Below are 14,284 nucleotides of genomic sequence, written 5' to 3' on the forward strand. Positions count from 1 at the left end.
GGGACGAAGGTTGGGGGGTCTTGCATAATAATATAGATTATAATAATAATCATAATAATATATAATAATAAAGAACGACACAAAAATCAACTTGACTCAAACTTTGCAAAAACACGTTCCAGTAGAGGTTGTGTGGAACATATACCACATAATGATGTTGTGTCATGCACTGAAACAATGCTCATTTTCCATAACAACATTAGCTGCTGTCCCCAAAGGGAACGGGCCTATTATCTCAAGGTTCACGCTTGTCGGAAATTGTGGTCGGAGGATCGAGAAAAGAGGGCGTGGCTTGAGACGGGTCAATCGCCACAAGGCCCTTCCTGTCCGCTCAGTTCTAGGCTCAGCGGTGCTGCTCACATATCGGAGGACTTCCCTCCCAGGACGCTATGTTTTATTCAAATCAACCCGCATTCTGCTCATGCAGATCAATCAAATCCCTCTCCTTCATCCTCACCTGCAGAGAAACGGTTAAATGGCTGCTTGTGTCAGGCAAAGGACAACAGCAGAGAGCAATGTGCTCGTCAGTGTGTGTGAGTGTGTGTGTGTGTGTGTGTGCGTGTGTGTGTGTGTGTGTGTGTGTGTGTGGTTCTCTTCAAGTCAAAACTACAGACAGTAAAGCAGACAGATCAATATTGTGTGTGTGTGTGTGTGTGTGTGTGTGTGTGTGTGTGTGTGGTGTGTGTGTGTGTGTGTGTGTGTGTGTGTGTGTGTGTGTGTGCGTGTGCGTGTTGTGTGTGTGGTATGAGCCTCCCTTTCTTCTCTCTTGAGTCTGAGTGAGGGAACAGAATTGTCAATTATGCACATAACAGCGTGCTCTTCCTTTAAATATAACTACACCAGTGCTTGTGTGTGTGTGTGTTTGTGCGCTTGCACGAATGGTTCCACATGTGTGTGTGTGTGTGTGTGTGTGTGTGTGTGTGTGCGTGTGTGTTATAATGCATTACCCCTTACTAGTCCTCAGTGTACATGTTTGCAATACATAACACATGTAAGTACTACTGTTGTCAAAAATATCGAAGTATCGATAAATATCGATACTGAATATTTAAAACAGTTACGATACTCATTTCCCGAAATACCGATACTTTCTGTAGTATCGGTACCCGCTGGCAGTGTTCTACCGGAAGTTTGTTGACACGCTGTTCAGAGCACGCTTGCCCCTCCAGCTGTTCAGAGCACGCTTCCCCCTCCAGCCCTCCCCTCACAGAGCGAGCCGTCGGCGTCTTCACTCTTCAGTAAACATTTTAGCTGAGTGAACTAAGATGGCAGATGCAGCGCCTCCACAACTTAAAGATAAAGAAAACAGCAGAAGTGCTGTTGGAAGTACTTCGGTTTTGAAGTAAACACAGAAGGGAAAGTAAAGATGTCACAATGCCCATTTGCAAGCGGTGTTACAGGGCAGTGCCAACGAAAGGTGCCAACACCTCAAATATGGCAAACACCTGAAGGACCGCACGCGGATCTCCACAAAGAAATGAAAGAGGTTTGTGACTGAAGCATTAAACCACTAACTCTAGTTTAATACAAGATACGTTGTCTACTGATGGCGCATCATATCAACAGCTGATTCGTTGTACGTTACAGCTATTAGCTAACGTTAGATAGCTACTGCTAGTCGTTCCTCTGTTAGCTTATGCTTGCTAGCCGGCTACCGCATGGAAACGGAGTAAAATTACGTTTAAACGTTATGTCGAGGTCATACAATACTACACTCGACACGAGGTTGGTTAACGTTACCAGCCCCGGAGAAATATCTCTCTCTCTCTCTCTCTCTCTCTCTCTCTCTCTCTCTTCTCTCTCTCTCTCTCTCTCTCTCTCTCTCTCTCTCTCTCTCTCTCTCTCTCTCTCTCTCTCTCTCTCTTCTCTCTCTCTCTCTCTCTCTCTCTCTCTCTCTCTCTCTCTCTCTCTCTGAGGTTAACGTTACCAGCCCCGGAGAAATCTCTCTCTCTAATGAAAATGTTGTAGTCATATATTTTAGTCTTATTAACTAAAATATTTTAACCAAATAAAAAGCAGCAGCACTATTGCATAACTAAGTCATGTTTGCTATGTATTTCTTTCTTTAGAGAGAAACAACGGGTTTTAAAAGTCTTATATTTCTCTTTCTTATAGTACCAGAGAGAAGCTGAGGAGAATCGACCAGCAACAGCACAGCAGCCTACCCTCCCAGCATTACTTGAACAACAAAGGAAGTATCATGCAAACTCAAAGGAAGCCAAGAAACTTAACAGGGCTGTAGCAGAGTACATATGCATGGATCAGGTCCCTGTCTATACTGTTGAGAAACATGGGTTCAGACAACTGCTTGGACAGTTAAATAACAAGTATTCCCTTCCTTCACGGAACCACTTCATGTCAACTGAAATCCCTGCCCTATATAATGAAACAAAAGACAAAATCATGGAGAGCCTTAGGGGGAAACCCTTATTTTCATGCACCACTGACTTGTGGACCAGCAGGGCCACGTCCACATTCATGGCAGTAACTCTGCAGTTTATTACAGAATCCTGGGACATGCAGAGCTGGTGTTTGGGCTGTGTTGGGCTGCACTCAGAGCACACGGGGGACAGTTTGAGAGAGGCGTTGGAGGAGATGGTACATGAAACATGGAAGCTGGACATGTCAAATATGGCTGGCAGTGGCATCACCACTGATAATGCCTCAAATAACAAGAAAGCATTTAAGCAGGACTTCACATGGGTCCCCTGCTTTGGGCACAACCTTCACCTAGCCATTAGCAAGGGTCTGGATATAGGCCGTGTGTCTGCAGCACTGTCGAGGCTGAGAAAGACAGTGTCTGCCTTCAGCAGGTCACCAAAGATGTCCCGACAGCTGAAGCAGAAGCAAAAAGAGTTGCAACTGCCTGAACACAAACTGATCCATGATGAGCCGACACGCTGGGACTCAGCGTATCAAATGGTGGCGAGATTTCTGGAACAGCAGCAAGCGGTCTGTTCAGTTCTAGCCGACGATCGGAAGAAATGGCACCTCATGCCTAAAGATTCAGACATTACAATTCTTGAGACTGTAAAAGATATATTGAGCCCTGTCAGCTCTTTCACTGATGCCCTTAGTGGTGAAAAGCACACCACACTCTCCTCTGTCCTGCCCCTAATTTGGAAGTTATCTTCAACTTTGACCATTGAGGAAAATGACAGCCTCCTCAAATGTGAACTTAAAGAAAATATTGGTACAGATCTCAACGAACGATATAACGACGTCGACGGGGCTCTGCAGCTGGTGTTGAACACAGCCACGTTTCTCGACCCAAGGTTCAAGGACAGTTTTGTTATGTTAAGAGACGAGGTCAAACGAAATCTGATGGACACTCGCACTGAAACAGGAAGACAAACACCCGCTCCTCCTCCTCCATGTGCCACTGCCATGCAACCACTACCACTACCAGGCGTACCAGCGAAGAAAAGTAGAACGGATCTGAAGGGACTGTTAACCAGCATACAGGGGGAAAAGAAGGGTCAACATGGTGGTGGCGAGGATGCAGAGGACGCAGAGGCTGAACTAAAAAACGAGTTCACAATATATGAAAAGATGCCTGAACTCAGCGCAGGAGACGACCCACTCGCATGGTGGAGGACACATGAGAGAACTTTACCTCACCTTGCCCAGCTGGCGAAAAAGTATTTGTGCATCTCTGCTTCAAGCTCAGCTTCAGAACGTGTATTTAGTACGTCAGGGCTCATTTGCAGTCCAAGAAGGGCACGGCTTACAGAGGAGCACATTGACATGCTGGTGTTCCTAGCAAAAAATCTGAAAGTTGTAAAGAAACTTTAGGCTAGTACATTATTACACTACTTGCACCACCTTATGTGTGATTAGTCTGAGGCCGTTGAATAAGTGCACTACCTATTTAAAAAGAATTTAACTTGAAAATGCACTTTTTTTTTGTACTTGCACTTTAGTGCCTTTTGAATGTGTGCTTAATGCAAAAAAGTTTGAATTATTGTTTTAGTCATTCTGCTGTCTAAATGCCCTACCTCAAGAAGAATATTGTTTCATTTGCTAGTTGCTGGCTGCTACTTGAAAATGCATAAGATTGCAGTTTTTTTTTTTACTTGAGGCCTTTATATAAGGTATGATAAGGTATAAGTACTAAGTAGGTATTGTGCATCGTTCGGTTCGAGTCCTACAGTTATCAGTACCCCCATCGTTCCTGACGTTATCTGGACGCTTATCCAGGCTGGTCAGACCCCTAGTGGTGATTGCATCCGAGGAGCTCCGGGTCAAGAGCGACTGGACCTGTATATTGGATTACTCTACCCGACGACGGCGAGCCTTCCACGGCTCTTATGCTTTATGTGTATCACTAGGTAATGTAGAAGGTATGAGAAGGTGGTATGAGAAGGTATTAGAAGGTGGTATGAGAAGGTATTAGTAGGTGGTATGAAGGTATTAGAAGTTGGTATGAGAAGGTATTAGTAGGTGTAGGTGGTATGAGAAGGTATGAGAAGGTGGTATGAGAAGGTATTAGAAGGTGGTATGAGAAGGTATTAGTAGGTGGTATGAGAAGGTATGAGAAGGTGGTATGAGAAGGTATTAGTAGGTGTAATGAGAAGGTATTAGAAGGTATTAGAAGGTGGTATGAGAAGGTATTAGAAGGTGGTATGAGAAGGTATTAGTAGGTGTAATGAGAAGGTATTAGAAGGTGGTATGAGAAGGTATTAGTAGGTGGTATGAGAAGGTATTAGAAGGTTGTATGAGAAGGTATGAGAAGGTGGTATTAGTAGGTGTAATGGTATGAGAAGGTAATGCACTACCTAAGAAGAACTTGACTTGAAAATGCATAAGATTGCACTTTTTTCTTACCCTGCCTTTTGAATGTGTCCTTATTGTTTTCACTAATGCAAAAAAAAGTTTTAATTATTGTTTACTACTACTAGTACTAGTAATTTTGCTGTTGTGAAGTTATATATGTTACACATATAGCCCTCGCCCTGTTATCTTTATCAAAACTGTTACCAACTGTAATACAAACAGTTCAGTTTGTCAGGTACATGCAACACAGATTACAGTGAGTGTTTACATCTGTCTGCTTGAGAAAATACTATGTTCTAACTTCTGCATCTGCAATAAAAATGATTGAAGTGAGATGAACAGTTCTTTTTAAATGTGTGATCTAAAGATAAACAAAGGGTTTTAAAAGTGTTATATTTATCTTATCTTATAGTACCAGAGAGAAGCTGAGGAGAATCAACCAGCAACAAAAGCTAAATTTGTTTAAAAAAAAAATATATATATATATATATATATATATAATTTTTTTTTTTTCTTTTTTATATCGAAATGGTATCGAAGTATCGATACTTTTCAAGGTATCGTATCGAAGTCGAAATTCCAGTATCGTGACAACACTAGTATGTACACAGAATTGTTACGTTGTTCCCTGATCCCCTTCCCCTAGCTGCCCCCTCCTGTTAACTCATTCTGCGCCGTTCACACATATATACGTGTTTGTCCACCAATCGAATAACGCCAACCACGTATATATACGTTATTGAATCGTTATTTCTTTTATTAGCTATTTCCATTCATAAACATGCAGGCAGCTGTGTGTTATCACTGGGGATGGGTCTGAGATCGCAAAAGTCCAATACCGCCGCCTAACGCCTTGCGGCCGCTATGGCACTCCATTTGAAACGATGTGGCTTGGTGTCTGGGCCAGGCTGCGGCGTGCGGGCGGGGTCTAAAAACTCCGGCAAGACAAGCGGTTATAAGGGATGCATCGACGAGGGTCACCCCCCCCCCCCGTTCATGTTCAATGCTGGATTACGTTGGAAACACGATCGCGATCAGTACTTGGAATGGCGATCAGATAATTGGATTATTCTTTTTGCAGTACATCATAGACAAGGTAAGCGCTATATGTTATCAATCTTGCGTTGATCCGATAGTTCTTTCCCCGCGATCGGAGCGTGTGTCTGTGGTGTGTGTGTGTGGCGTGTCCCGTTGGTGGTGATCGAAGCATAGAATCCCCCCCCCCCCCCGCCCCACCCTTTCATGCATGCATGATGAAACATAATACAGATAATCTAGCGTTGATTTCAGATTGATTATTGATCCAGGCGAGGAATGGCATGATTTATAATGAAATGCAGTAAAACGCTGTTTGGCGGCGTTTCCTGGGATTACACAGAATTACCATACTTTTCGGACTATAAGCCGCTGCTTTTTCCCCATTTTTCGACCCTGCTGCTTATATAACGGTGCGGCTTATATGTGGACAAAACCCGAAAATCGAAATATTGCATTGAAATGTTATTTATCTGTTCCCTTATTTGCTAAACTTAATACAACTTGTAAATGAGTTAATGTTATTTGTCCGACAGTATTGTGTCCCAATGGGAGTCATTCTCTGTAGAGGTGGGAACTTAAAGCTCAATATAAGAACGGCCATTTCTCACAGAATCGAGAAAGAGCAATCAATCTGTCAATCCTTTCCATGTCCGGGCCGGGTGAGGTTTCCCGTGTTGAGTCAAATTAAGCCGCAGGCTCCACTCCTTACATAATGGTAATTAAACATTAAAACACATGCAGCTTATAGTCCAGTGCGGCTTATATATGTACACATCATTCAATTTAGCTGCTGCGGCTTATAGTCAGGTGCGGCTTATAGTGCGAAAAGTACGGTACTCTAAAACTACACTCATATTCACCACGGTATCAAACGGAAATGTATGGATGAAAAAAGTATCTGTTTCTTGCATCTTCACCGGAAGAAACTCACTGACAATCGACTATATCATTAGATCCATAGCTATAATATTTCATATCGTTTCAGCACTGCACACACCGGCATGTACCCCCATTTCATTACAGCGCTGGCACACACAGCCATACACCCACAGCGACCTCTGGCATCCAATGAGTTAGGTGCCTTGGGTCTCTTAAAAGGCGCTATATAAATTTCTTTTCTTTTTGGATCCACTTAAACTTTTTCTCCTTATTTTCTATTTTTCTCCCATCCCAATTTCACACCGAAACGTCATGATTACAGGCTGCCAATAAATTTGGAAAAACCTGGAGTGCGTGCCTGGACATTGTTTCCCTATTTTTATGTATGATATCAGAGGTTACAGCACCCAGTGTCAAGTCTAGTGAGGTGAGCGCGTTCTACTACTTTTTTCACGTGTATCCAATTCTCCCCTCCCCTGTCTTGAACGTTGCTCGACTATGCCCCCCACTGGTCGGTTGTAGAGAGGATAGAAGCCTTGCATCACGTGTTCCCTCCGGCACACGAGGAGGCAGCCTGTCACATCTTTTCACCTGCCAGCGCAGACTCTCATTGGCGAGGTGTAACACATGGGAGGCTCACACTACCCTCGCCACTTCCTGTCTCTGCTGTGCAGGCGTCCCCCCAACCGACCTGTAGGGGTCGCTGTCCACAACGTCCAATCCCCACCCATCGACTTCCACCCGCTGACTCTGCCGAATGAGCCAGTATGACGGCCGGCCCAAGCCAAAGGCAATGCTGAGACTGGGATTCGATACCGGAGTCTCTTGCATTGGTGACAAGCGCAATCTCCGCTACACCCAGCCGCCATCACTCGCTATATAAATCTAAGATATTATTATTATTATTATTATTATTATTATTATTATTATTATTATTAGGGCTGTCAGTTTATCACGTTAATTAGATTAATTAATTACACAGCAAATTATCGCGTTATGAAAATTAACTACAAATGTAGAATACAAAAAAATATATATATTAAACAATATTAAACATAAGAACGTAGAATAAACATTTACATTTTTTTAAATGGTCCATTTGCATGTTCTTGGTATCTGATTCTAGGGACATCTATGGATCTCAGGGAATGTGTTCCCAGTGTCAGAAATACTGTGTCTGTTACTAGGCTTGAGTAAATTGTAATGAACCAAATGAGAATATCAATTCAATTTTTTTTTGCTGTGAATAACACCATGCTCAAATTGACCAGACCTGAAAAATCGAAGCAAATGAATAAAGGGAAGATGATTAAACAGAAGGTTTTGTAGATACAGTACAGTACTAAATTCTGCCATCCAGACACATGCAATTTGAAATATGATTATAGAATATAAAATATCATGCCTAAAATGGTTATGCGATTAAAATGTGATTAATTAGATTAATTAATTACAAATCCTGTAATTAATTAGATTACATTTTTTAATCGCCTGACAGCACTAATTATTAGGCCTACACATAGATGTACTAAATAGAATCACTTTCCCTGGTGCCCTCCTCAGGCTCATACCTGTCACAAGAGGCCATGGAGAGCACTAAGCCAAAGTAGCACTGAGCCAACCAAATCCCCATTGATATTCACAGCAGAGAGCGGACTCTCACCCGTACCACTTAGAACACTTAATTTGAGAAAGGGCCTTGGAGACCACCTACAGTAGCTCTTTTCTGCCACAAATCCAATCTGAGGTCAAGGCAGACAGATGTCGGAGGTGCTATCTGTGCTCAAAGTCATCAACCTTATGCCATACAGAGGGTTCTAGTCTTCCCCGGGGGCTCATTGACTGCCGCCTCAGACCCACTCCTATCCGAGCTCCTGGGGGGTCATCAACACTAAGCAGGCGCTTCTTGGCCCTCGCTCCACCATGGTGGAATGAACTCCCCACCACCAGTCAGGACAGCTGAAACCCGGCCAACTAAAGACACACCTCTTCAAACAATATCTGAAATAATATCTGAAGAAAATAAGTAAATAATAAATACTAACCCGCTAACCTTTTTACTATTATGTACCCTAATACTACGCTACTATTCGTATACTACTAGTACTACCTATCTTGCTAATGTCTATACTGCTATGCAATCAAGCTCTGTGTTATTTGACGAACAATGCCACTGTGTAACGGTCCCCCCGGTCCGGCTCCACAACCCCCATTGGTCCATGGACATTTCCCACGCTTGAACTACGTCTCTCAACCACCAGGTGGACTAGTTCATTGCATTCATCTTTGTTGTCTTTTATTTATTAATGTCCTGTCTGTCATCACCAATATGTTGTGTGTTCATCTGTTGTCTTTACTGTGCCCCATTGTCTAATTTAGTTTTGTCTCCTTGTGTCTGTATCTATGTGCTGTTTGGTGTTGTCATGTTTTTGTATATTTCCCCTGCTATGTTTCATGTTTAGCCATTACCCCAGCTGTATGTTATTTCACTAATCATCCTCTTGTCTCTAATTAGTCCTGGTATTTAAGTGTTGTCAACCCAGCTGTCCTTTGCTGGGTCATTACTTCTGTTTCCTGTTTCACTGTTGCGTTTGTTACGTGAGGACTCTTGCCGTCTGCAAGATCCATGTGTCGTGCTTGTTAGTTGTTTATCATTGTGCTTATCTCGTTTTTGAGACTACGGTCTCTCTTTTATTTTCCCCATTCCAAAGTGTTTTCTTTTCGTATTATGCTCCCGTGTGTCACAATAAAGTGCACGTTATTGTGAAAGAGCAACCACCGCATTCCGCCTCCTGTCTATCCTCTGCTTGTCTGCATCTGGGTTCTACACACCACCATGCCGTCTAAACGTGTGAATCGTAACACACTGACCCTTAGCTGCCAGAGATGTTCCCCTCCTGGTGACTCCTGGTTGTTCACAATCTGTAAGTCGCTTTGGATAAAAGCGTCAGCTAAATGACTAAACTGTCAATTGTGACTGGAGTGACATGGTATATAGCCTATAATGAGAGGGAGAGGGGAGAGCCTGTCTAGAATTAGCATTCTACGTTAAGAGGGGTGCGGTGTAATCAAGTGAAATTAGCTACAGGTGTGGGCACTCTCGGACACGAGACTACGACCGTCGGGAGAGGCACAGAGCGCAGAGCAATGGTGTCTTTAGTTCCAGCCCTCCTCCCGAAACTGTGTTATTCTAATGAAAGTGTGCTTCAAATCTCAACAATGTCACATGCTGACTGAGTTTCCAAAACAGCTTTCAGTGAACAGCAGGTGCCTCCTCCTCCTCAAACAGCCCCCTGCCTGGATGCTCTGCCACAAGCAATAGATCAAGTCCAACAAATCCATGGGAAAAAAAAACATGGAAATGATCGCAATGGAAATAAAACGTCTTTAAAAAACAAGACTTGGCCTCAGTTGTTTTCCTTTTTCACCTTTTATCCAAACGGCTTTATTGTCATATTAGGTACGATCGAGGCCTTGACAATAACCACACATGCAAACCAGTGTGTGTGAAACACAGAGGACACTGGGGACTGATAGTGACGACTGTTGAATATTTTAAATCAGCTCAGCTCAAGTCTGACTTCTATAAATGTCCTTTCATGAGCTATTTTAAATAGTGTGTGTGTGTGTGTGTGTGTGTGTGTGTGTGTGTGTGTGTGTGTGTGTGTGTGTGTGTGTGTGTGTGTGTGTGTGTGTGTGTGTGTGTGTGTGTGTGTGTGTGTGTGTGTGTGTGTGTGTGCGTGTGTGTGTGTGTGTGTGTGTGTGTGTGTGTGTGTGTGTGTGTGTGTGTGTGTGTGTGTGTGTGCGTGAGTGCCTGTGTTTGATGTCTCTTTCTCTTTTATTAATCCCCCCCTTAGGGAAATCCGTCCTCTGCATTTGACCCATCCTAACTATCTAGGAGCAGTGGGCAGCCACACAGTGCGGCGCCCGGGGACCATCTCCAGTTGTAATGCCAGTACCTTGGTCAAGGGCAACGGCCCGGAAGCCTAGCATGCATGTCTTTTATGGTGTGGGAGGAGAAACCCACACAAACACGGGGAGAAAACATGCAAACTCCACACAGAAAGACCCCCTGCTGGGGTTTGAACCCAGGACCTTCTTACTGTGAGGCAACATTATATCTCGTTATATATTTTATGATTTTTTTTTAAATATGACCTCTATTTTGACTCTCAATGTTCTGAATTCGTTTATGCTAATATAAATAAACATATTATTATTATGACGATAATGATGATGATGATGACAATGATGGTGAGGATGGTGACAATGCTGGGTGATAATGATCATAATGATGATGATAACAAGGATGACATAAAAGAGTCCATGCATTCCAGGGGCCTGACGTGAGGCTGAGGGCTGCAGTAGATCATGAATGAGATTAATAACTATCTCCAGTGATTTAACGCTGTGGGGAACAAGTGATGGATCGGGGAAACCTTCCTTATGAACGGAGGTGATTGACGGCCCCCAAAGCAATTACACTGTTGTATTAGAGTCACTTAGGCGGCATGTCTGTCTTTAAGTTTGTAACTTAAGATGTGTCATTGACACAGTGCCAGAGAAGGAGGGACCGACAGAGAGGAGAGAGAGAGAGACAGAGAGAGAGAGAGAGCGAGAGAGAGAGAGAGAGAGAGAGAGAGAGAGACCTTTCTGTTTCAGGATCATAGAGAGCACCCACTTTATTTACCCTATTTAAACCAATTAAATATTCTCAGAACTGTACTCTATCTGTGTGTGTCTGTGTGTGCAAGAGAGAAAGAGAGAGAGACAGGAAGAGAGCGAGAGACACTTTTCTGAGAGCACCCACGTCCCTATTTAGATCAATGAAACGTGTGTGTGTGTGTGTGTGTGTGTGTGTGTGACGTGTGTGTGCGTGTGCGTGTGTGTGTGTGTGTGTGTGTGTGTGTGTGTGTGTGTGTGTGTGTGTGTGTGTGTGTGTGTGTGTGTGGAGAAGGCATACTCGCATATGACTGCAAGGCATGGTAGAAGCGTGCCAATCCGGGCACATGCAGTGAAAAGCGACTACTAAGCATAAAAACGACAAGCCATCATCATCATCACCTGACAGGGCCGGAGAAGGAGATGTATGTGTTTTTGTATACCAGGAAATAGCAGGGATGGAGGGAGGAGGAGGAGGAGGAGGAGGAGGAGGAGGAGGAGGAGGAGGAGAGATGAAGACAGATGAGTTTGGGTTTGAGGGCTAGAAAGAACACGAAGAGGAGAGTTGATAGCTTATAGAGTCGGTCTGAATGATTATCTTGTCCTCTCACCCAGGTGGGACTGAATAAATGGTGATCAGTGAGAAGGAAAGAGAGGACAGGCCTCTCTATCGATCTATCCATCTTTCTCTCTCTATATATATATATATATATATATATATATCCATCTCTCTCCATCTCTCTCTATCTATCCATCTCTCTCTATATCTCTCTGCCATCTCTCTCCATCTCTATCGCTCTCTCTGTCATCTCTCTCCATCACTCCCTCTCTCTCTATCTCTCCATATCTCTCTCTATCTCTCCCTCTCTCTCTATCTCTCCCTTCATCTTCTCCTCTCCTATCCACTGCCAACACTCGTAAACAGTTCAATATTCATCAGGTCACAACACAAAGGCAGAGTGGGACTTATCCTCTGCCCGCGTAATTAAAGCATTGTATAAATAATTCACTTCATAATTAGGCTACAGAGATGAAGGGAGCCAGGAGACCACAGCAAACATTTGGTCTCTTCCATTAATTTGCTGGAATGGATCTGGGAAGGAGCGCAGCGGGGAGGAATGACATACGCGACGATATAATTGTACCATCACATCAATAACAGGGCATACGGATTTGATGAGAATATCTTACATTTACATTTACATTTAGTCATTTAGCTTTAGCTTTATCTTTTATCTTTATCTTTTATTACGGATCCCCATTAGTCATCACCGCAGCAACAACTAGTCTTCCTGGGGTCCACACACAACAAAACAGTACATACATACATAACATTATAGTAGCATACATTTAAAAATATATTCCAATATTCCTACATATAAAAATAATTCCAAATAGCATTACAGTACACAAACAGAGTATCAGATCACAGAAAATACAATAAAAGGGATTAAACTCTCAGACAGTCATATCTTTACAGTGTACACTACAGTATCTGTGTTTTTCTTTAACCCTTTCACTGTCGCACTACCAAACGGTTAACCCTTTCACTGTGACAATACACAGTAGGTTAACCCTTTCACTGCCACACGACAGCCGGTTAACCCTTTCACTGCCACACGACAGAAGGTTAACCCTTTACTATCACACAACTGACGGCAACCGTCGTGTGGCAGTGAAAGGGTTAATGTAAACTAATTTATTTTTCTCTCAATGCTCTTTTCAAAATCTTACTGGTTATCTGTGTAAGATGTACTGGCAGTTTATTCCAATATGACATGGCTCTATATAACAGTTTATATACGACAAGTCATCAGGAAGGGCACAACTCTATCAGCTGAGTAACAATGTTCATCAAAGTGTTGAGTGCTACAGTGTAGGTTAGTTGTGGATGACAGTTAGTTAGGGTTAGATTTTTTTTATTTTATTTTTTATTTTTTTCATATAATTCAGAAGAAGTGCGTCTTTAGTCGACGGCGAAAGATTGGACGGGATTCGGCTGTCAAAACTGGAGTGGGTAGTTAATTTCACCATTGTGGGGCAAGGACTGAGAAAAGGCAGGTTCTCCTTGATGACCCTCCCGGAGCTTGGATAGGAGTAGGTCTGAGACGGCCAGAAGATGCAGAGCGTAGGGGTCTTGAGGGTGTGTAGTTAGAGACCATTGACCGGAGGTAGGCGGGAACGGTTCCTTTTGCCGCACGGTATGCCAGGTCGAGGGCCTTGAAGCGGATCTTTCATCAGCACAACTTAGAATTAGTGAAGAAATCAAACACTAAACTCAAGCTTCTTCTACCGCGATAAAGTCTCCTGGGATGTGCTCCCAGAGCTCGGTGATTGATCACAGGTGACAGTTTTTGCAAGACTGCTATCTATCTTATATTTGAAGGTCGGTTGGTCGCAGTCCACAAGTAGTACTTTGTTACTGTTACACACCCATGCTATAGCTCAGCGTTCAACACCATAGTCCCCCCCAGACTGGTGGACATGCTGATCGAGCTGGGTCTGAGCTCCGCTCTGAGCGCCTGGATACTGGACTTTCTGAGTGAAAGGCCCCAGGCGGTCAGGGTGGGGGGTCAGACCTCCAACACCATCACCCTGAGTATCGGGTCCCCCCAGGACTGTGTCCTGAGCCCCCTGCTGTATTCACTATACACACATGATTGTGTAGCCAAGTTCAGCTCCAACTCCATAGTGAAGTTTGCGGACGACACAGTGGTGGTGGGGCTGATCTCTGACAACGACGAGAAGGCCTACCGGGAGGAGGTCGAGGTACTGGAACGCTGGTGCCAGGACAACAGCCTGCTCCTGAACATTGGTAAAACCAAGGAGCTGATTGTGGATTTTAGGAGAACACAGCAGGGGACACACACACCACTGAGGATAAACGGGGCTACCGTGGACAGGGTGACAGCTTCAAGTACCTGGGGGT

General features: G+C 43.7%; 1 protein-coding gene across 1 annotated transcript in view; it reads right to left on the minus strand.

The window, feature by feature from the left end:
- Positions 1 to 14,284, minus strand: part of LOC311237059 (uncharacterized protein) — a gene marked incomplete at both ends in the record, with an annotated part of 28,795 nt that overhangs the window by 2,811 nt on the left and 11,700 nt on the right. The gene's annotated exons all lie outside the window — the stretch shown is intronic.

This window comes from Notolepis coatsorum, assembly GCF_963971535.1.
Source record: "Notolepis coatsorum genome assembly, chromosome: 11".
Classification (NCBI taxonomy): domain Eukaryota; kingdom Metazoa; phylum Chordata; class Actinopteri; order Aulopiformes; family Paralepididae; genus Notolepis; species Notolepis coatsorum.